The 25,446-nt window shown below is 38.5% G+C and overlaps 1 protein-coding gene across 2 annotated transcripts in view; it reads left to right on the forward strand.

Moving 5' to 3' along the window:
• Positions 1 to 370: 370 nt before the first annotated feature.
• The window catches only part of tln1 (talin 1), a 101,445-nt gene continuing 76,369 nt past the window's right edge, over positions 371 to 25,446 (forward strand). Inside the window, exon 1 of one of the 2 annotated variants that reach the window (XM_086053306.1) lies at positions 371 to 670. The gene's annotated coding sequence lies outside the window, so the exon portion shown is untranslated. The remainder of the gene's footprint in view (positions 671 to 25,446) is intronic. The other variant, XM_086053307.1, reaches the window with a different exon arrangement.

The raw sequence follows: 25,446 nt of genomic DNA on the forward strand, positions 1-25,446 counted from the left end.
CTAATATTTTTTCTAAAAAGCAAGAGCACATTATTCTCATAAATGTGTACTTCATTTAAATTATGTTTATGCAGCAATGCTTTTTATATGTACATTTTTTTATTAGTTTATTAGCAGATTTTCTTGACAATATAAAATAAGTGGTTTGTTTTTCCAAAAACGTTGGTGCCTAAGTTGCCAATTTCAATTGCCAATTCTTGAACGCCTGGTATAGTCATTTGATGCATTGTCATCTGGGCACTTCCCCAACGTACCACTAGATGGCACAAAAGTAACTATCCTCACGCCACACTTCATACGTTCCATAAAATCTGAGGTGGTTTGTTTCGGTCTTGCTCCATTCCATCGCTATCACTGACCTAGTATTGTATTTATTTTGACAGTCACAGATTAGCCCCAAGTCTGGGAGAAGCAGTCGGCCTGCTGATCTACTCCTCCGTGACGTGACACCGCCCGCCCCACTGCAGTCAAGCAGTCTGCATCCAGGGAGGAGTTTGTAGCTACCACTACCCTGAGCGGATAGGGAGGGGAAGTTAGAAAAAAAGGTCGCTAACTGCCCTTTCTCCCTGCTCAAACTTGCCCTATTTCTTGGATTAATTGAAATCACCACAAAATCGTTTCATTGAAATTCCAAGGGGACTGTCGGCGGCATTGTGAACTGCGCGCTCAGGTAAGATTTATATATTCAACTTTGAAAAGTTTCCAGCGTTCTTGCAAGAAGTCCTTGACGTCACCAGGGTCTCGCTGTGGAAACAGAATGAAAAGTTAGAGACGCTGATTTGTTTATCGGTCGTATTTGCTGGAGCCAGAAGGTAATCGTGCGTATTGGCGTATGTTTAATACCTAAATAGTTTTCCCACACTACGGCGTGCAGTTGTCCTGGCTGGCTAGTGGAGGCTAACTGCGCCTTTCCTCTTCCTACTCAACGCGTAGCAGGACAGTCTGTAGATCTCACTATGACGTGTGCACTCTTCTATGGAAGAAGCAAAGACATGTGAAGTTCAAGTAGAAGGATGACGACCGTGCGTCTTCTTATGTGGCTCTTGTGGAAGCTCACGGTGTTGTAATTCGAACATTTCCGTATTTCCACTACGGTTTTTTTCTTGAGACGTTTTGTTGAGATGGCTGGAGTTACGCTCTATAGGGAGGGTAAATTACTTCATATGATTTCATTTGGGCTGAAACTAAGCTGAGCCCGGGGCGTCTTGTGCTTCAGACAAGACAAAGCTATAGCCTCTGGGTGTCAATTCTCACACCGCTATGTTGGGAAGTTGGGAGGGTGTGACAAGTGTGGAGGAATTTGCGTTCGTCAAACTCTGCTTTGATAAGGAAACCATTGTCATTGGGCTAAAATGTAGGTTTGGCAAATGGGCAAGTTGCATAAACACACTTTGGTACCCTCATCAATGTTTTATTTACAGATTGGCCTGTAACAATCTGATAGTTCCACTTATTACAATAACAAATAACTGACGTGAGCAGAGAGGTGGTTATTTCTCAATAGGAATTAGGCTGCAGCTCACACGTGATAGATATTTTGCTCTGATCTGCATGCCTATTGCTGTAAATAGATGAACATACTATTGATGAACATGCATCCATTTCAATGACCGCCAAAGCGAGCATAAACACACCATCTATGGGGGGTTATTCAAATGACAATGTAAGAATGTCATTTGAATACCACCCCCGCAAAAAAACCTAAACAAAACAAAAAAAAACCAGACTCGATTCCTAAGACAAACTAAAACAATTCACTTCGTTCATTTATGGACAAAAATAACTACAGTAAGTCAATAACATGTTATGCATCTTGAAACTAATTTGATGGCTGTTTTTCAGGCAAATGGCTAGAAAGAAGCCACCTTGGATAGATAGGCAATCAGTGCCAAGACTGACTTTGTTTACATGCACAAATAAATAGGATTACTGACATTGTTTCTTTGATTGACTTTTTCCACACTTTTTTGTGTAGTTCCAGTTTTTATGCAGAAAGCGTAGGCCGATCTTGGGCCAAACCACGTCTGCCTATGTGTGTACTGTGACTGTGTTAAGTTGCCGATGATGCTCTTTTCAACTGCTTAGGGGTGGAGGTTCAACAAGGTTGAAGGGGCTTGTTGCTACTTGCTTCCTGCAAGTATGGAACAAGCAGAGTGGTAAAAGGGATAAGTTTACAGCTCTTTACAACTCATAAGTGTACTTTAAAACTATTGACTTTTTAAAATATAATGTATCTTACAGGTACAGTTGAACCTCGATTAAACGGACTAATTGGCGGAAAAGCTACATTGAAGTATTTTTTCATAGCCTAAAAATGGCCAGGGCAGGACAAAATGATTGCAAATAATTACAAAAAATAAAGCTTGAAACAGTGTGAATCTGAACAATCTGAACATAGAAACTTCACGGAGGCAGGTCCGAGTCCGGATATGAAATCAAACCAGTCGACCGCTGTGAGGCTGATGTGCTAACCAGTTGGCAATGCTGTTACAACTTGATATTGATTCACGGATGCCTTGCTACAATCGACTGGTGGTGGGTTCCCACAGCAAACTTGAAGTGGTGTTTGGCAAAGTTTTACTATAAATGACACCGGTAGCATTGTCACTTTCAAAATATGCAAATTTATTCTTAAATATTAACCATCTATCTACCCATCTGAAAAGACACTTGTTAAAGCTTGATGATGAGCAGCCTTAAAGGGGAAGTCAACCCAAACATATTTTTTCAAGAATATATTCTATGGAGGACCACTAGTTGAAACAAGGCATTCTGATAAATATTGGGTTTGTGGATTACGAGTTAATCCACCCCTTTTAGCTATCTCAGGGGGTGGCCATTTTGTCACTTCTGTCGACTGAAAATGATATTACAAATGCTCAGGGCTCAGGTAACAACCAATCACAGCTCGCCTGTTTTCTGAAGCTGCGCTATGATTGTTAATTACCTGAGCCCTGAGCATTTGTGATGTCATTTTCAGTCGACAAAAAATGACAAAATGGCCGTCCCCTTCGATGGCTAAAAATGGTTGGATTTTGCTTAACTCATATTCGACAAATGCAATACTAATCGGAATGTCATGTTTCAACTAGTGGGCCTGTATCGAACTTATTCTTGGAAAAAAATATGTTTGGGTTGACTTTCACTTTAAATCCTTACATCAGGTGTTAGTGAATTCACTAAATGCCCTCCTTTAGCAGTGAAAAGATTGACAATGTACTGTAGTGTCTTCTTACAACAATGAAACGGAGACAAGTGGTGGTTGATCAATAACCTCTATATTATAAAAACGAACGGTTAATGTTGCTCAAGAAAACATCCAATTAGCATTTCTCTCAACCATCAGTCTTCATCTTGCAGACTCACTCGCGCGCACACTGGTCCCACCCTTCGACACAATCATCCACATGGCTTAAAGTACTCCAGCGTGGTGCCGGTAATTCTGGTGCATGAATTTCTTTTGACAAGGCCTGCCCTGTGTGTGTGTGTGTGTGTGTTGCTGAAGTACTTACACACCATAGAATAGAAATAAAGGAGTAAAATTTACGTATGCAATAGTATTGTATTTATGGGTTCTGAAGTTGGTACTTGTTTTGGTACGACCAAGTAAACTTGAACTCAGCAGTGCATGCACAAGAGTGTGATAACGCCATTCCGTAGCTGCCATTTCAGTGACATTCACAACAAATCAGCATGGCTTGAAAGCGCTAAAATGTACTGTTTGTATGTTTTTATTTCTCAAAATGAGACACAGATTACTAGGGATAACGGATACCACGATTTTTCAAACTGATACCAGTACGAGTACTCAACTCTTGAGTTGTCTGTTTGTGATTCGTCGTCTGCAACCAATGAAGAAATGGCCTTAAAATTTAGTGGCAGGAATGCCAACAACAGTGACAATGACTGGTTAATAAGAGCAGCGTTTAAAATCAACTTTTAAAGGCTCTGCGAAATAAACTCCTGTAGAAGTCCCACACAGACACAGGACACATAGAAATTCCACACACTGTGGCATCACCTTACAGTTGTATGGTAAAACCATCAAACAGAGAAATAAAAACATTCGAGTTATTGACAAACTATATTTAGAAGTTGCATCATACAAAAAAAATCCAGTTGCCCTATGAATTGTAAAAGATCTTTCTGGCATTCGAAGCTTCCCAGTACAAAGTAGTCATTGTTTGTTTAATTCTGTTGAGGCTTATTGAGGTTGAAGACGGCTTTTTTGCACATTTAATGCTTTTGTTCATCTGCTACCAGGCTCCTGCTAGGCCTGTAAATATCACCGTCTCTAGTCCATCCAAAATAAAGGACAAAAGCTGTCTTTTGAAGCATGAGCTCCCTCATACAATAACAACAGAAAGACGATTGTGACGTGGTGAGATGATTCTGAACATTGTCTTAGAGAATTCTGATATGCATAAACGAAGTGAGATGCATATAGGTTGTATTTTCTGTCCCGTCAATAGATTTTGCTGCCAAACCATGAAAAAGAAAACAAGTCGAGTGTTGTTGTGACTTTTGACTTGTCCCATCAGCCTAAGAGGTCAACCCCAAACATTTCTTGACAAGAATATGTTCTATGCAGCCCCACTAGTCGAAACACAGCATTCTGATTAATATTGTGTTTGTGGAATATGAGTTAAGCAGGAGCCCATTTTTAGCCATCTCAGGGGGCGGCCATTTTGCCACTTTCTATCGACCAAAAATGACATCACAGTTACTCAGGATTTAGGTAACAACCAATCATTGTTCAGCTTCAGAAAACGTGAGCCATGATTGGTCGTTAACTGAGTCCTGAGCAACTGTGGTGTCATTTTCAGTCGACAGAAGTGACAAAATGGCCCCCAGTGATGGCTAAAAATGGGCGGATTAACTCTTATTCCACAAAGCCAATATTAATCAGAATGCCGTGTTTCAAGTAGTGGGCCTGCATAGAACATATTCTTAAAAAAATATATGTTTGGGTTGACTTCCCCTTTAACCGGTTCTCTGTACTGTAGGTCTATTCATAACGGTGTATCTCACTTGTGTACCGTTTAAATGTCAGAAAAATGCTTTACCTTTGACCATAGAGTTGTATCATTGTTAGACAAGGAATACAGTATGCCTGAGCACTAATTTTTTAATCAAATTAGCATGAAACTTGCTATGTAACACTTAGGCCTGCACGATGTGTATTTTGAACATCGAGATTGCGATGTGCGCATGCGGATAGTCACATCATAGGACGTGCGATATTTTAACTTTTGTTTTTCTTCAAAAAAGCAGCAAGCTACTCCGTGCTACACAGCCTGTCTCTCTCACCCCCTCCTTCCTGCCAATCAGTCACCGGCCCCTCCCCCTCCACTCTGCTGTCTGCTAACAGGCGAGGAGACGACAGCGGCAAAAGCGGCAGTGGATTTAGTCCCCAAAAGAAAGTCAACATCCAAAACATGAAAGTATTTCGGCTATAAAAAGGAAGATTCAGAACAACAAAACATCCTTTGCCAACAGTGCCTCGCCGTTGTTGCTGCAATCGCCATCACAAGCCCCTGTATGAGCAGTTCAAACTCAGAAGTGGGACCCGAGGTGAAACTGCATCTAGTCAAAAAACAATTACAGACCCCTTCGCCAGCATAACTCCTTAGGATAATAAGTCCTAACAGCACCGACAAATCATGGATGCAATATGTTTTACAGACCGTTTTAGTTATCGTTATATTTTTGTGAACAACTCGGGACTAATGCACTTGCTCTTTAAGTTTTAATATTTTTGTTCTAATTTGTTTAAAACTTTGCTGCAGTTTCACAAAGGTTTTTTTTTTACCTTAATGTTATATTTTTGTAAACAATTCAGGCGCTAGTACACCTGCTTTTTAATTTTTAAATATTTTATAGTCTAGTTTAAAGGTGCTGCTGCTTTAGAGGTTTTTTTTTTTAGAGGTTTTTTTATTTTCTTCTATTTTTTGAAATGACTCAAAGGTCAAGTTTTATTTTTTTGTTTAAAATATGTTAATATTTTGCTGCTGATTACATTTAAGTGTGAAATACAATGTTATCTATTATGTTACAGAGACATGACCTCTGTGATCCCTTTTATATACAGCAATCATCATTTACAGATGAACCCCCTTAGTCTGGAATAAACGATATTATATGAATACAATGATGTAATGGTGAGTTAACCAATTTATTCCCAAACAAATCTACCGGTATTAAAGTCATCTGGTGAAAATTCTATTTTTAACATCGCAATATATATTGCAATATATCGCAACCCCCCCCCCCAAAAATCGCAATGTCATTTTTTTCCAACATCGTGCAGCCCTAGTAACTTCCTACCGCTTTGAGTTTATGTGCAAAAAAAAAAAAAAAAAAAAGAGTATTTTGCCTGGGAGGGATAAAGAATGTGGATATCGTTTAAATAAGTTATGTGACTTCAATCAAGTATCAATGATGCCTCAAAGAGAGCCTGTTGGGCTCTTATAATAGTGTAGTTTTTAAGGTCAACTATTTCATTAAAAAATGAGCTGAATATCCCCGTAGGCCAATTTTGAATGTCCCTCTTTCAAATTAGGTCAAGTAACCAGAGTCCCGAGCCAGCAGATAAACAAATCCAGCCTATAGAGAGTTGAAGTGACTTTAGGCCGCTGTCAATGTGTAGTGTCATGGTCCACATTCACACCAGTTAAGGAGACTAGCTTTTCATTCCAGTGTGCTGCACAGATTGCCTCGTAGTGTTTTCACTCAGCCATATTTGGTCAAGACGTGCTGCCACTCCTTAAGCACAAGAAATCATTTGTTTAAGACTTGAGCCAATTCCCAAGCCTGCATTAGATGCATAATGAATTCAGAAAATAACTACAGTTTGATCATATCAAATCATTATTTTTTTGGAAAACTATTTTATTAGTGGGGTTTTTGGTCTACTCATCAATCTAGACCTTATATTTTCTTATGGAAAATTTGATCTTTAGCATTCTGAAGTTGTAGTGGAGCCACCATGACTATTCACAAAGACGCTGAAAGTTTCAGATTTCTTTTTTTAATACAAGAGGATGTAATAGAAGAACCATCAACCATAAAATATTAAATTATACAATAATAATATTATTTTAAATGTTAGTTATCAAGCTCGTGTAAGATAGCTGTTACGATACATTACAGACATACAGTATCAACCAGCTCGAACCATTTCTGAATTTAAATTATTTTCTATCATGTGACAACAAGGGATGGAATTTGACATTTCCTGGATAGACTAAAATTAACGATCAATTTAAGTGATTGAATGTTGATCTTTTTTTTTTTTTTTTTTAGGGAAAGGGGATAAACTGAATGTTCTGAACTGTGGTATTGTGGTATTGAGCAGATTAATTCTGGCAGGAATAATTGTGCCATAGTGGAGTTCTTTGTGGATGTAGCTCAACTTTCCATTGCTGACATCATCTTGTTCTTCAGACCACAAACGAGTTGATGCTGAATCAACAGCACCTCTGCTGGTTGCAGTCGTGCACTCCATTTTCTATCAATTTCTTCCAGACATGATCTTAACAATCGATTTATTATTTTCAGTAGTTATTATGTCTGCCCTGTGATTGATTGTCGACTAGTCCGAGGTTTACCCTGCATCTTGCCCAAAGCCAGCTGGCATGTAGGCTCAAACTTAATCGACGTATATTTTTGTTGAAGCACTTTAAATCCAGGATCAATCAGTGGTTTTTCAGCGACATTCACAACAAACTGAGTTCACAAAAGCATGAAATCAAAATGCATTATACATTATGGGTATTGTCAAACGCAACAGAATAACAGAAGTTATTTCAAAGCACTTTGCATAATGGAGCAGGTATATACTGTAAGTGTGATCCTTACACTTTTAAAGAATACCAACTGCAGCAAGCCAACAAAAAACACATTTACCCTTGATTGATTCTAGCTGCTTCTATGAATATGCAACTGCTAAAAACATAAGAGTATGCAGAATACACTGGGTACAAGAGAGTGGAGTGGGACAATAGCAGCAGGGCTAAGGCCATTAAAGCACTGAAACAACTCAAACCATAAAAACACACACTGCACTTGCGAGAAACCATTCACCCCCTGAAAGATTTTCCGCTTGTTGATGGTTCACTTTATTTAATTTACTTGAGCTACCGCTTGGTGAAAATATTCCTTGCTCCTCTGAACGTCAAAATTATTCCTCATTGAAAAATATTTGTATTTTAAAAGGCAAATTTAAACTTGGCCAATTCACCGTGCCGCCATGTTGAATTGTCGCGCAAACACTGATTGGTTGAAACAAGCATCGTACCTATCAAGGTGGAAAATGGAACTCCAGTTTGCAACTAATTTTAAACATAGATATTTCCTGGCTTGACATAAATCATTGACACAGAAGGTAACTGTCTGTGCACAATAGAATGGCATGGCAAGAAAGATTGTCATTGCAAGCGTGTATAAGTGTGACATGATGTCACTTTAACAGGAAATATAAAGTGCCTCTATCATGCTTTTTCAAGCTTTCCACAGTTAACTATAGGTTTACCTTTGGCACAATGCCGATGAGTTATCTTGGTGTCTATTTTCGAACCCGGAAGTAAGACTCCTGGTTCACAAAAAATCCCGTGTGGCTGCCGCAACCCTTTCATGACATCGCCCACGAAACAGTAAATTGTAATAATGATGGAAGAACATATTGTTTGAGCCTTATGTCCTCGATCCAGAGTCAAGTGGCAATCTTTATGCAGTATTGATGTAATATTCATCCATGGACATGGTAACATATGTAACAAGTAAGTTAATTTTTTTTATACAACAAAGTACGTCCGACATACCGTGCGAGATAACAACGCTAACGTTTTGCAAATCATTGTATTCTGTTGTTACCAGAAACGAGTGTCCATCAGTCCGTCGGTACTTGACTCGATTACTGACGATTACTGTGACGGACAAAAACCCATTTCCGTCAGTGCTTTGTCCGTCATTTTTAAAAGGTGTCCCGTCATTCGTCAAGTGCATTAATGCTAATATTATGTCATCATTTAGCTTGCGATTTGATTTACGAACTGCTGTATTCTAACCTCTCTGACTTGTGAATTATATCCTCTGAGTTTAAAAATCTCAATTATACAACCTTATCTCTCTCTAAACATTCCTGCATTTTGCAGGGAGTGGTTGTATTTAGTCAGTGACATAAGGCTTCATCTCCTACACTGCAGTCTGTCATGATGCTGGTATACCGAGGAATGTAAAGTTGAATTCCTCTGGAGGTCTGGAGGCAGCAGAGCCACCATTGCACATTCATGAATGTAACACAACAGGAAACATGAAAAGATGACACTAAAGTACAGACACAATATTCATCAAATATAATAAGATAAAAGCAGTTACAATAAAACACAAATAGAATGAAACTGATCATGGTCAAACAAGAAGATGCAGGCTATTTTAAATGGTCTTTTTATAAAGTACTTGTGCAAAAGTCACATTTGAGTGAGTGTACACAGATCTGGTGTACACGGTGTTGATGGCTGGCCAGCCATGGTAGTAACTATCTCTTAAACAAATGATATAGTAGGTGGAGCATTTTCTTACAGCAGGAAGCAGTGTTCCATCTTGTGCAACCTTTAACAGATACAGCTTTCGATGTAAAAATAGATTTACAAAATTGTACTTCTCAGTTTATGGAGGCTGGCGGGGTGCGAGTTTTAGAGTTCTTCCCTTATGTTCCTTAAAAATATATATATGTTTCTCTAAAATAGAGCAAAGATGGACCAACTGTGGTTGCTTGGCAAAAGCTTTGATGGCTTGTTCGTGAAGCTGTTTAATAGGTTTTAGTACAGTGATACCACCAAACGAGTTTGTGAAGCACTACTAAGTGTTTGAAAAATGGAAGGCAACAGGTCTATTGCAACAACGGGCCTTGTTTGTTCAAATGTTTTAGATTTTTTTTTTTTGAATGAGGTTGGAATCCAAAAAGAAACATATTGAGTTACCTGCTCCAATTCCATCACCTCTAAGAATACAAAGTATCTGCTTGGCATCATTGATAGTTTAGGTATAGTCATGTTTTTCTGTATTGTTTGTATCATGTTCATTGGCATGTCTAGCCATTTAAAAAACATTTTTATTTACTATAATAAAGTAACCCAAACATATTTTTTTCATAATATGTCCTATGTAGGCACCAGGGCCGTAACCAGAATGTGGCTAATGGGTGGGCCTGAATAGTTCGCTCTCATCCTATATTCAAGTAAAATGACAATCTGAATAATATGAAGTTCAGATCTTCCTTAGATAACCACAATTATACCATTTTTAATATTCAATAAAATAAAATAAAAAAACACAACCAAACACAAATTCAAAAATAATTTAATAATTGACTTAAAATTTAAAAGTATATAATTTTTCAAGGGTCTCACTGAGTGGGCAGTCTGTCAATGTGGGTGGGCACCCCCAGGCCCACCCATGGCTCCGCCCCTGGTAGGCACACACTTCTGAACACGGCATTCTGATTAAAATTGCGTTTGTGGAATATGAGAAATCCACACGTTTTTAGCTAGCTCAGGGGGCGGCCATTTTGTCACTTCTCCAATCATGGCTCAGCCTCAGAAAACAGGTCAGGCATGATTGGTCATTATCTGAGCCCTGAGCTTTTGTGATGTCATCTTCAGTCGACAGAGGTGACAAAATGGCTGCCCACTTGAGATGGCTAAAAGTGAGTGCATTTTGCTGCTTAACTTATATTCCACAAATGCAATATTAATCAGAATGCCGCATTTCAACTAATGGGCCTGCATAGAACATATTTTGGAAAAAAATGTTTGGGTTGACTTACCCTTCAACAAACCAGATACGTGTTAAAACGATACAGTGCTTGGGAGAAAGTTAGAAACATAATAATTTATCAACAAGAGTACAGTACCCCCCACATTTCCTCAAAAATGGTTTGATCCATCCCTCCCACCTCTTCTCATCGAGGCAAGCCAAGCATGTGTGTGTGCAGTCTTCCAGTCACATGGATTAGTTTGAGTGAGTAGCTCTACCTGACTTAAACAAGGATATGTGGCTTTTTTTTTTTTAACTTCTACCACCATCAGCACATTATTATCATTACCAGGGCTCATTTCTGTTGCATTTAACGATAGGTAATTGTTTATATTGTTAGGTAAGAGCTGGCTGTTTTTTTTTCTCGCTAGGAAACATTACATGTGTTTAGGCAGTACCGCTGTCCTTTTTGAATTGCAATTAGAGCACACCTTTGACATGGTATTGTGTAATACTGAAGCCAATGTGCTACTGACTAGCTGGGGGCTGCATGGCTCACTGGTAGAGTGGTTGTCTCCCAACCCAGAGGTTGTGGGTTCGATCATCGCCTGTCGTGACCTTGTCAAAGCATCCTTGAGCTAAATACCGAACCCCCAGTTGCTCCTGATGATCAGTAGGTCGATTAGGTACAGTGTCAAGTTTTTAGAGTACCAAAGGTAGAAAAGCGCTATATAAGTGACAGCCCATTTACTAGCTAGCTGACTTATTTGGTGCCCATTATCATTGAAGCTCCTATGTTTTATGTCCGTGTGTGTGTTGTGTGCATACGTGTGTGCCCCAAACAGCCCTCCGCCGACCATACCAAATAATTTTTGGGTGTTAAATGTCAAGACGGTTGTTAGCCAGCATTTGTGATGTTTGCAGCAAATATCATTGCATCCCTTTCCTGACTAAAGATCACCGTATCATCTGTGTACATCTGTCAGGACTGCTGGTGGCCGTGATGGCCTGGACCGGGCGGCAGAGGCTGCAGAGGGGCTACAGAGCCAGGCTAATGGCTAGGCTAATGACGCAGCCACGCAAACCTCCGCTATCGAGCCTCTCTACCTCTCCAACGCCATATCCATAACACACCAAATGGACGATCTGGAAATAAAACGTACAACTAGCGGGAAATCGCTGTTTGGGACTGTTGCATTTTATTAATCACGGAAACGTAGCTACATGCTCAAATTCCAAATGCTTCAGTGCAACTGTACATGAGGCCAACTACAGTCTCCCCTAGCCTTAATAGATCAATACAGTGGTACCTCTACTTACGAAATGTATTGGTTCTGGAAGAAATTTCTTAAGTAGAAAATTTTGTAAGTAGAGATGCGTTTTCCATGTAAATGCCCTAATCGGTTCCAAGCCCGCCAATATTCAGACATAAATGTTTTATAAAGCATAAAAATGCATCAAAACATGTAACAAATACATGTTACAATTAGATAATTGCACAATAAATGAGAGTTGTGCATAATGTAAAAAATAAAGGTAGCCACGTTGTGCCTAGCATTGTTGAGTATTGTCAACAACTATCATAAAACGTCACTACCCGCTAAATACACGCTAAAAGTTAAAATATAGCAAAACTAGTTAAGTGATTACAATGCTACACTCACACAAAGTATTACTGCAACAGCAGCAACAATATGGTCACTACTGAAATGTTGCAGTCACTACCGAAAAAACTGATGTTTTAACAAAAATAAAAAGTATTGAATTATCAACCAGCAATTTTTGATAATGATTGTTTAAGCGTATGTTTGTTTTAATTAATGATGACTTTTGAAGTCGATATGATCAACTTTCTACATTTTACAATGAAAACGAGCATATACATTTTGATTTATTTTGGAAAAAGTCATATTAAATTCTGTTAAAAATTCGTTTTGATTGGTTTTGATGTCAAAACCATGTATATTCATTTGTAAAAATACTCTGTAGTGGGGGAATGGAAAAAAATATGAATCGGAGAGTAGAATTTTTATTCTTCTGTAATTGTGTGCTTCGGTAGTGACACATTTTAGGGACAGCCAAGATATTAGGGAAAAGCTAGAAAATACTATTTGAAAATTGACTGTACTTTTACTATATTTGTGCCCCTTAGATATGGTGCAACATGAATACAATAAAAGTTTTTCCTGAAATAAAATACACATTTCACACATTTTCCAACTCTGAATTTGAACCAATTCAGCAGAATGGCCCATATATCTATCTACCTGTCTTTCTACCCACATATACACATACGGTAGAGGTCCCTCTTAGCCAATGGGATGCCAGGAAGATGCTAGGTAATAGCCAATGGCATAGGAGCTATGAATAGGTTGCGTTCAGAAAACTCTGGAGCTGCGAGAAGCAGCCCATACTGTATTTTTACCTTTCATATTCTGAAATTTATTCTGTAACAAGAGGCAATATTTTCCTGTTGAGGCGTTTCGTAACTTGAAAATTTCGTATGAAGAGACATTCGTAAGTAGCGACATCAAGTGAAGTTTAATCACCAGATTATTATGTCCAATAATGCGCAGACAACAACTAATGACAACTTTATTGCATGCTTGTGATCCTAGTGAGAATAAGTGGTTCAGAAAATGGAAGTATAACAAACTCTATGACACTGCAGTGTGTCCCACTGTCATAATAGTAAAGTTAATACTTGTTGGAATACAAATGGCCACAGCTTGTTGAAGTGTAGCTATGGTGAGTGATTTTTAATAATTAAAAAAAAAATGTTGGTTCTTCAAAATGTCTTCACATGGAAATGACCAATAGCACTAAAATGTTTGGGGTCCTACATTTATTTGAAAATATTTGTGTGGACGTAGACGTGTGTGTAATGTGCATTGTTGAAATGACACTGCTAAGTAAATATTTTGTGTGTGATTTACTCTTTGGAGCATTAATGTTAAATATATATATAACAATCTCCCATGCGTAGTCCCGCTGTAATGTTCCGGTCAGAATTTTGACAAAATATGACAATTCAGTTAAATTTTTCAGGAAGTGAATTTCTATAGGTTGTCAGCTCTGTGAATGTGATGTGGTCGAACATTTTGGTGCAACTAAGTTTAGTGCTGGTGCAACCAAGAAAAAATGTTCGGCGCACCAGTGCAACCAGTGCAAAAGGTTAGTCTACAAATCTGTTTGTACATTAGGCCCAGGACAGACATCTCGGAGATCATAAATGTACAGTGAGAATAATAAAGGCGCTAGTTCAGAGACCTGCCACCTGCTGGATTCTGACATGCCTGCTGATAGGGCTGGACCGATACGTATCGTGATTGACACGAGAACAATATCAATAGAAAATGCCTTTGATAAAACGATTGAAAGAAAAAAATTAGAAAACAAACCCGATCGCGGCATGATGCGTGATGTAGGCAGCGCGTATCCGCCTCCATACAGAAAGAAGTTAAACCAACTAAGAAACCGCCGCTAAACCAACGAAGAAGAAGCCAACAGATCATGTGTGCGGCCCATACTCACGTCAAGCGGCGTAACTTCGCTCAAATAAATGACCCCTCGACTCAATACAACTCTTAAAATAAAATGATATTATGCATGATAATCTGATTAAACTACTCCGGATGGAGACGTGGTGTATAAGTAAAGTAGTTCCCTGTCTTTGACATGCTAGTGCCAGTTAGCCATATCCGACCCTGGCATCACACTGAAGTTAAAATCAAGCGAGTAAAATATGAATGGACTTTGGCAGTAATGAGTCCGCTAAAAGGATAAAGTAGTCCTAAAACGGTTGGTCAACGATAATGTATGCACTGCAAGATCATCTAGATAGATAGATAGATAAATACACACTTTATAGATATCCCTGAGGGTAAAAGCCGAAAGGATAACAACAACTATATATATAGCTATATACACATACACAAAAGTACTCATGCTAGTGTCTGCTATGTTTTTTTTTTACTCAACATGACCATTGTCACTCGGTCATGTTTGACTGGCTGGCTCCCAACTGGGTTTATAGTATGAAGCCTAGTCTAATCTCACCGCACTGTTGAGAGTAAAATTTGAACCAGTAACAGCTGTATTATGTTTGTGAAGCATGCCACAGCTCTAAGAAGCCTGATGGCTATTATGTGAGAAGTGGATGCATTTCTTTTTTTAGCTACAAAGCAAGAGCTGATTGTTAACATCATAAAACAGCCAAGGGAACTCCTTTCCCACCTCAGATTATAGCTGTGCAATTTTATTTCACCCAGTCTCTAGTGTCCTTTGGGTGAATCTTTTTCTGGCTCTTATGTATGCTTCTTTTTCTCTTTGGGGTTATTGTTTAATGTTAGGTATTGAAAGTAAAACTTCATGTTTGTTTATATTCTCAATAAAAGTTCAAAGTTCAGACCTTAGTTAAAGATAAAGACTTCATAAAGTCCAGGTGACAATTTTGTTTTTCATCTAAAACGTGTTGACTACTTGAGGGGTCACTCCCTTTTAGTGTGTAGTTGGTAAAATGCTGAACATAGTTTAAGTCTGGAGATCAATTCAGCCCATCTAAAATGTTGCTCTTCTTGCCCTGATAAAAGCCATAGTTCTTTGTCTGTTTTTTTAGGTCATTACCTTGCTTCTCCTAATCAGTTTGCATCAGTTGGCATGCAAAATATTTATGTAGACTTCTGAGTTAATTTTGCTGCTGTGATCAATAGGGAGAGACCAATATGGCGTTTACAGGGCCAATACCAATTACTAGTTAAGGAGGCGGATGACCGATATTTAGAGTTGTTCCCAGAATTTTGGCTTGTGGCAAATAACCCAGTTTTAAATTGATTGCTTATCGGCTGCGGGATTTAGAAAAAAAAAAAAAGGCAGATGCCAATTTGCATCAGATATTGGCACCGATAATCAGTGAATATTATTGAGCCCATCTCAGAAAAAGGCAAACACTAGGCCAAGACAGTATATCCACAGGGTTTCACAAATGATCTTGTATGTTCAAGAACATTAGCAGATGATTCCTTTTCTTAAATTTTCTTAGTGGTAAAAGTTCACTTTGTCTTGCCAGTCCCGAAAACATTCTCCCAGGTTTTTTGAGGATCATCTCTGGCCTTTCTACTCTTCTTTAAATGAGAGGTTTACAAATTCTGGTGGAGCATCTGTAATTTTCTTCATGAGATCTTTGGCAAACAGTACACTGAAATACCTTCACTTCTCCTCCCCTTTAGAGCAGCGGTGTCCAACTCATTTTTGTTGCGGGCGACATCGTCGTTATGGTTTCCTTCGAAGGGCCATTATGACTGTGAGCAGTCGGTATAGACCGATTATGGGCCAGGCCAATTCTCAGCACCAATGGCATTATGACAAACATTGGCATCTGCCTTTTTTTTTTTTTTTTTTTATAAATCTGAAGACCGATATAGCTTGTATCTCACTAAGCGGCGAAGAAATGTATAAATAGCTAGTTTTGAGATCAGAGGCTAGTAAAAATTGTTTGCTCAAATATTTTATATTTGTTTTAAAAGGAGAAATTTAAAGTAAATATAAAATATTCAAAGTTTATAAATAGCGCAATATCAATATCGCAATATTTAACACCCATATCGTATATTGCATGTTTTTCGAATATCGTGCAGCACTAGTACACTGATGTGATCTTTCTTCTTCAGGACATTGCAATTGGTTGTATTGGCTCTGGCTCTTGCCTCTTGCCTCTGATTGTGTTTCCATTTTCTCTCAGCTATACATTTGCTTGTTTTTAGGTTGCACCTCTAAGTATTCTATTAGACAAGGCTATGGCATGACTTAAAGTGGAAATCAACCCAAACATATTTTTTTCAAGAATATGTTCGATACAGGCCCACTAGTTGAAACACGACATTCCGATTAGTGTTTGTGGAATATGAGTTAAGTAGCAAAATCGTTTTTAGTCATCTCAGGGGGCGGCCATTTTGTCACTTCTGTCGACTGATCACAATTGCTCAGGGCCCAGGTAACGACCAATCACGGCTCAGCTTCAGAAAACAGGTCAGTCGTGATTGGTCGTTACCTGAGCCCTGAGTAGTTGATGTTTTTTTTCTTCGACTTGGCTTTGACCTGAACGCACAACAGTGAATCAGTGAGTTTTTCAGTGCTTAATGGAGGATAGGTTCCTCCCCAAAAATCTGTGAATCCGGAATATGCAGGGGAACACAGCCTTCTGGTGTGGGGAAAGAGAACCACAGTCACAACTGTGAAGTTCATTGGACATGGGTAGAAGAGTAAAACACATAAGGTGAACACAACAAACACACTCACGCTCATGCCCAGACAGGCACAAGCATACTTGATGACATCACACGTCACCCTGTCAGGCCACAAGGACACTACAATAGGTCCTGAATTTTCAAAAATATTTTATAGTTACAAATTTTTTGTAATAGTTGAACAAACTATTTACTGGCTTCTGATTTCAAAACTAGTAAACCAATCAATTAGTTGTGTATAAGGAGGAAATCATACATTTACACGGGTTAACAGTCGTAACGGCCCTCCGAGTGAATTCTGAACTAAGATGTGGCCCGCGAAAAAATTAAGTTTGACAGCCCTGGTTTAGAGTAAATGCTGTAAATAAAATAAATGATCAGCATTTCTTTCTTCCTTTTTCTTTAGCTCACTCAGTTTTCTGTCTTTTTTGATGAATGAAATTCAAACTGTTGACTCCACCAGAACATATTCCTTCATTTCTTTCTTTTTATAGATTCAGTCTGGCCTTCTATTTACTCAGTGGTCGTGAACTGTCATTATATTCCAGTGCACGAGATATTCAGCTTCATCAGCATTGTCCAAAATAAAAAGAAAACAAAATTCCCCTACTGCGAATTTACCTCACCTCATTTTTGAATTTACACTTCACAATGGATAATTTGTAAGAAATTAAAAAGGAAAATATATTTTATGTGTGACAAACAAGGCTCCTGTGAAAAGATCAGCATCTCAGCAATGTAAACACAGCTGCATAAAATAAAATCAACAAAGAGAGCAGATTGGTTTAGGTGGGTTCAATGTTGACACCATAATACGGTAACTATTGACAGTGCCACGTTAATGTCGACAGCTGTTTCATTTCACTTTAATGAAATACACTTACTGTATTTGTACTACACAGCTGCTGTTAAAAAAAATCAATCACTTAAGTGACAGCTGCTGATCAGGCATTTGTACCTTTCAAACATTGCTTATGGCTATTTTGATATGACCAGACAAAAAGTTCTTGTGTTTACTTTAAAATAGTTTACTTTTTAATGGGAGGTCTACTTATTTAGAATATTGTACCTTAAACTTAGGTGAGGAGATATAGCCATGAAAAAAATCAGGTATGTATGATATTAATCTATGTTTTTTCCCCCTTCACAAAAAATATTCCCTTTGGGATTAATATGTAACAACAAAACTGCCAGTCAAGATGCTTTAAACAATTTAATTGTTGTGACCTGAAAACGTAAACACACTCCTGCATCCAGTATATAGCACTTCAGATACATACCAGGTACGTTGCTAGGTTTCAGAATAATTTTTTAGGAAAGAAAATAAGTCTACCTCATGAGGATTTAGGCGTGCCCTGTTAGATGTTACAATGTCACCTCGGAAAACCTTCTCAGCTGGGGCACTTAAACCCGTTTCTCACTGACGGACGAACGTTTGTTAATGTACCAAATGTTGCATTTTCGTTTTAATGTTGTTTTTTTTAATCTTGGACATGTTAAAAATTTCCTTGCGACCCAAATACATTGAAACTGTTGGGGAACGTCTGGAAAACGTTTACCACCTTCAACGAACCCAGACAAGAGCGCAATATTTGCTACCTTCGCGAACACTTGCAAATGTTCATCCCTCAATGGGATAAGATAAAAATGATAAAATATGTTTGGGTTGACTTTGCCTTTAAACCTTTCAGAGTTGCAAAATGTGGATTAAAAAAAAAAAAAAAAAAAAAAAAAAGGAAAAAAATTTATTTAATGTGATACAAGAGGCATCTTTGCTTTAAAAATTACATTAAAAAGTCCAGGGAGCTCTTTGTCATAATCATGCCCTAAAGGTGAAGTCAACCCAAAAAAATTCCCGACAAGAATATGTTTTATGTAGGCCTTCTAGTCGAAACATGGCATTCTGATTAGCCCATTAAGGCCTAAAGCGCCTGGCTCAACAGCTCCCCAAAACCTAAGGTCGCCTTTGGAATTAATCTTAAAAACCTGAAGTTTTCTCAGAAATTCAACACTTACAAAATAATTAAGATCTCAGCCCCTGTAGCAGACAGAAACATAATTCCAACAGAATTAGAGAGCTTAGACATGTGGCTTGCACACAGGCAGATTATTATTTACTAGTAAATAATAATATATTATGATGTTTGAATCGAAGATGTAAAAATAACGTGTCAAAAGAAGCACTATTTTAATTAAAAAAAAAAAATCGAGTGGTAATTAAAATCCTCTATTCTGTTACAAGACGTCAATATCGTCAGTGTCTACAAACCATATCATATCACGTTTGACTGGTTCCACTGGTTCAAAGTTCACAAGTACGTCATCTATATATCACTGCCGTTACTTATTTCAAAGCTCCCTTGATTGGCCGCCATTACGGCTCAAAAAAATTTCCGGGACATCCTCGTGGTCTCGCGACACCGTCATGTGTATATTCTGATGCATTAAATTGGCTAAGAGACGGAGAATTGGATTAAAAAAAGACACTGACGTATCCGCTCTCCCGGCTTTAAAGGTAGAAAGACGCAACAGCGCTCCGACTCTAGTGGTGGAAACGCGGTTATGCGCTCCCCGTCCTTAATGGGTTAATTATGTGTTTGTGGAATATTACAGGTCAGGCGTGATTGGTCGTTGTGAGCAGTTGCGATGCCATTTTTGGTTGACAGAAGACAAAATGGCCGCCCCCATAGATGGCTAAAAATGAGTGCATTTTGCTGCTTAACTTATATTCCACAAACTCAAAATTAATCAAAATGCCGTGTTTTAACTAGTGGGCCTGCTGGGAACATATTCTTGAAAAAAATATGTTTGGGTTGACTTCCGCTTTAAGCAGCAAAATCCATCCATTTTTAGCCATCTCAGGGGGCGACCATTTTGTCACTTCTGTCGTATGAAAATGACCTCACAGTTGCTCAGGGCTCAGGTAATGACCACTCACAGCTCCGCTGTTTTCTGAAGCTGAGCCATGATTGGTCAAAAATGTTTTTTATGTTTGTGTTGACTTCCCAAACATAAAGGGGAAGTCAACCCAAACATATTTTTTCAAGAATATGTTGTATGCAGTCCCACTAATTGAAACAATGCATTCTGATTAATATTGCCTTTGTAGAATAAGAGTTATTAATCGACCCGTTTTTAGCCATCTCAGGGGGCGGCCATTTTGTCACTTCTGTCAACTGAAAATGACATCACAATTGCTCAGGGCTCAGGTAACGACCAATCATGGCTGACCTGTTTTCTGAAGCTGAGCCGAACCAGAGATGACTAAAAAGGGGTGGGTTTTGCTGCTTAACTCATATTCCACAAACGCTATATCAATCAGAATACGTGTTTCAACTGTTGGGCCTACTGGGAACATATTTTTGAAAAAAATGTGTTTGAGTTGATTTTCACTTTAAAGGGTAACAACACCACCATGTAGATGCTAATTGTTAGCCTGTGCGCCTTCGTTTTGTATTTAGTTTCATAGCTTGAATCCTCTTTTTTGAAGAATATTGACTAATGTTATCTGCGAAACAGTCTTTAAACGTACTGTGCATCGAACTGTATTCTGCACATTGTCTAACGCTGGAAACACAAACCAATTCCAAATTAACTGCTGAAACGGTGCCTCTTAAGTAGGCTTGTCACAATACCATTTCGATACCACATGGAACAAATCAAAGCACAGGCTTTTTTTTTTTTTTTACTTTTACTGTAAAACTTTTTTATCCCCAAAAACTTAAATTATCACTAATACAATAGTTTTTTAAGATGTAGTGCAGAAAAATAGTACAACTTCAGTATTTAAATTCGACAACCCTCTGTACATTCAATGCCTGGAACTAATGACACATTTTAAGTCGTCTGAGCCTGGGGTAGTGCAAAACAAAGGAAGAAGTAGTGCAAAGAAAAAAACAATTATTAATCTGTAAATTGTCTGAACTGGTGCAAAGAAATAACCATATTGTGCAACACCAATGGCACATCATTTTCAAATTGTTTGAGGTAGTGAAAAAGCCACCACACCCACCACTTACAGTAACAATCAATTGACAACAAATTCTATAAGTTGTCTGAGTATCTAGACCCACATGTTTATCTATTAAGGCAAACCAACAGGTCACAGATAATACTAATAGTAATAATAAAAAAATAAAATAAATTAAAATACTTTCAGTTATTGGCTATCCAAAACAGTAGCAGGTAAGGTTGGGCATCGTTTGAATTTGGACAATTCCGGTTCCGATGTTTTGATTCGAGTCTGGTTCCTAACGATTCACAATTCCGATTCTTAACAAAAAAAAAAAAAAATAGAAGGATTTATTTTTGGACAAATCACATGAACTTCTCTGTTCTTCAATTTCATGAACATTTTACTATTTGTGAACTTTACCATGGATTACTAAAAGGGCTGTTTTTAACCAGTATTTATTTTAATAAATTTTTTTGCATTATTATCTAGTATTATTTTTCACAAGAGCTTTATTTTTGAGAAGTTCAAGACGATACAATAATGCAGCTGTTACTGAAGACATGCTACTGAACACTTGGCTAACTTTGTCTTGCTTTAGAAAGAAAATATATATGACAAACACAATGCTGCATTTTATGGGCAAGTAAAGAAGTCTATCTAATCCAAGCAGTCTATGTAAACATATGATGCATATGTATGTACAGTTTTCTGTATATGCTACAGCTGTGTATGCTATAAACTAAATACTAGCTGGATATGAGCATTTGAGTTTTGAACTTGTTGGTTCAATGTTGCCATTAGACGTACTTAGCCGATTCTGACTTTGAGTCATGAACCGCAACGCGTCAGGCAGGCTTCGGCAGTGTGTGCGGGAGCAGCAGACCATTAGGAGCAGACGTTGGCAAAGCGCTGTTGGTATCGAAGTCAGTGGTTTGGCATCGGTAATATCGATGCCATAGCAAGCTAGTATTGTATCTATTCAAAATGTTTAGTATCGAGTAAGTACCGAAGTATCGATATTTTTGACAACCCTACTCTTAAGTAAACAAGCTCCTCATAGTTAAGCATGTCCTTGTAAACAATGTTACTGAAAAGGGAAAAATAGATTAAGAAAAAAATCAATCCATGTAATTGCCCCCTCCTCAAAAATCAGTTAAATCAATCAATTGCCTAGCTCTAGCGTAGGATTGTACTGCACTGGCACAAGGCCGCCTGGCTGTCTATATGACCACGTCATAGGCAGAGATGGACATGAAACAGAGATGCTGTTCATATGATCTCATTTACACTATTCTGGCAAGCCATTCATCACCTCTACTGCCCTTCTGTCAACACTAGCATACTTTCACTAAGACTAGTTGGCCCTTCACCTTCTTTGCCTCAACAAGCACTTCCAGCCAGGATTGCATTCACTGACAATGCAGTATTTATTGTGACCCAACCCTCTGACATATGAGAAATCCTGCTCTCTGCAGATGACCAACTGTGCCTGTCTCATGACCCCTTTCCAATGTTGCCAAAAGTGACATTATTATTTGAAGTGGTACAGTCACGCAACATTTGGAATATTTTGAACTATGGGCCCATCAAATTTGTAATTGCGTAACACAAATGGAAATTAGAATTGAAGAGGTATCTCTAGAGCAGGGGTGGCCAACCATTCAAAGGCAAAGAGCTCCAATTATGACTTGAGTTACCACATAGAGCCACAGCATACACATACACTTGTTACCTTGATTGCCGATTGTAATCCCTTTCATCACCAAGTTTGGCCTCCACAGATTATATTGCTCACTTTGTGTAAAACAGACATTTTTCCTCTCAATCCAATCATGGGTAGAAATTACACTGCTGTGACAATATCATAAGTTGATGGTTTCGTTTCATCACGGTATTGATGTCACAGTATGATATTTATTGCAATATTGTGTGAAAGCTCGCACACCCTAAAAACAGTTGGGTTAAAAAACGACACAATTTGGGGTCAAAAGTGGACCGATACACTAATTGGGTCAATTTGACCCACCTACTTGTGTTGCTTTGTCCAAAACAGCTCAATTTTGGGGGTTGTTCTGTTCCAAAATACTTTTTTGGGCTTGTTTTGTCCAAAAATACCAATTTTTGGGGTTGTTTTCTGCAAAAACAACCAAGAAAGTTGGGTCAAATTGACTCAAGTAGTGGCTCGATCCATTTTTGACCCAAAATTGTGTTATTTTTAACCCAACTGTGTTTAGAGTGTGACATTGCAGTAATCTTCACTGTATTGCTGGAAAGTTCACGGGACACGGTCTGCTCACTAATTTGACAGTATCATAGTTCTTATTTTCGGCATTTGAAATGTGATACTGTCTACTGACAGTGATTTCCTTGCTTATCAAGTCAGAAACACGGGAACACTGAATAAAAGCAACAGGTAAAGAAAAAGCCAAGTAACAATAAATAAAATAATCACCTTGTTTGTTTAATTTACTGTGCTTACTGAGATGCTTAAATTTGGAGGGCAACTTATCTCTGATGTACTAAGGGGTGGAAGTCGGGCGAAACAACCATGTTTACTGCTCCCCACCAGATGACAGCATGTCGCGGTGACATCTGTTTTTTTTTTTTAATCGGAAGATAATGTACTGTAGCTCCAAGCATACACGGCTGGCTTTTGTTTACATAGCTCCGCGGGAGAAATGTCACGTGCGCCAGCCAGTCAGCCAATCATCAGTACATTTCTTCAGACGTGTCAAATTATCACGTGGGTTACACAGCCAATCGGGTGCCTGTATTGCGAATACAGGCACCCAATTGGCCGCGTATCACAAACCCGGAAGTGAGCTGCTGAAATGCCACACTGGCAAGCAAAATTACATTTTAAGAAGAACAGCTCATTATTTTGCAGCGAAACAAGACCAGGACGGTAGCAAAGAACTTTTACCGTAACTTTTCGTGCTCCCCACCCCTCACCACATACACAATAATAGGGTTGACGGCGCGCTGCACCCAGCTCAGCTCATTTTTTAAAAGAGCTTCAGGAGCCGCAGTAAACTGGCCAAAGAGCCGCATGCGGCTCGCGAGCCGCGGGTTGGCCAGGCCTGCTCTAGAGGCTTGGTTATTGTTGTTTGTAAAATGATTTATGAGGTTTTTTCTTAATAACTGTTGATGATTACATAACATACATTGCATACCTGTGCACGTCCTTGCACCTAAGCAACACTTCCATGCTTAAGTCTTCCATTTCCTACTGTACTGGGGCCAAGGAAGTGTGGCATGCCTGAGCATGGTTTGGAACATTTATGTTTGTGAATAAAACCGAGTACCTACATTCGCAAAAATGAAGGTGTGAAAAGTACTAAGGTAGTAGTTTGTCAACTTGGGACACACATTTTCCTATTGTTACAAGGTCGTGACTAGGGCTGTTTGATTTTGCCTAACAAGAAAATCCCGATTATTTTCTCTCAAACCCGATTTTACGATTACGATTTCTTTATAAAATAAAAAATTAATGAAAAATATTTTGAATGTCTTTTATTTAAACTTAATTTTTATTTCTTTGAACTCAAAATGCCAGTCAATTTAACTTAATTCACACAGAACAATCCGTTGGGATTAACAGCATTTTACTTACACAATAGATTTCAGATCTGTTTTTAACTAAACCACTAATGAAAGAAGAAAGTGCATACACCATCTGAAACGAAATCATTAACATGAGAGAAGATAGACAAACATTCTGTCAGCAAGTCATTTTGCCAACCAGCTAGTGACTAGCCTTTCACCTGTCTCCCTGGTCTTACTTAAACATAAATCAATGATTAGTGCAAAACTGTCACTCAATAATACAATGCACTGTCAAGCTTAAAAGTACGGATGCACCGGCTTGCCAGAGGTCCGTTGTAGAGGAGAGAAAAAAAGGGGGACGCCTATCAGACGTTGACTTACTTGCTCGCGGGTTATATTGTACATGCGGGGCACACACTACACTACAGATCTATATTTGTCTGATTTATTAACTAAACGCTGACTTGCCTGAGCAAATAGCAGAATCGCCGGTAGCCATGGATGGTGTTGTAGTTTTTCTGCTATGCGCGCTCGTGGGAGGAAGTGGAAATGCAGAGGAAGCTACGGTGGCTTAGATACACCAAAAATAGAAAAAATTAACGTGCTTAATATCGTTTTATCCAGAAAATGTGGTTTCGGTTCGAAATCGCTTAATCGAGCAGCCCTAGTCGTGACCTAATTTTGTGGAAGTTTAGAACAGTAAAAAAAATGTTAGTTAAGAAAAATAGCCTTTGAAAATATGTAATGTAATATATGGAAAACGGTAAATACAGTGAACTGAGCGTGCCTTTTAGGGCCATATGACCATGGAATCTTAAACCATAGCTCAAACTAGTTCACTGTGCAACGTTCATAAAATGTTTCCTCTTTGTACCCTCTGAGTACTTCCTTTAATTATTTTTATTACCTGTCTGTGACCCACTTTTGGGCCGTAACCCACAA

This window comes from Filicampus tigris, chromosome 15, assembly GCF_054856515.1.
Source record: "Filicampus tigris isolate MCC_2025a chromosome 15, RoL_Ftig_1.0, whole genome shotgun sequence".
Taxonomy (NCBI): domain Eukaryota; kingdom Metazoa; phylum Chordata; class Actinopteri; order Syngnathiformes; family Syngnathidae; genus Filicampus; species Filicampus tigris.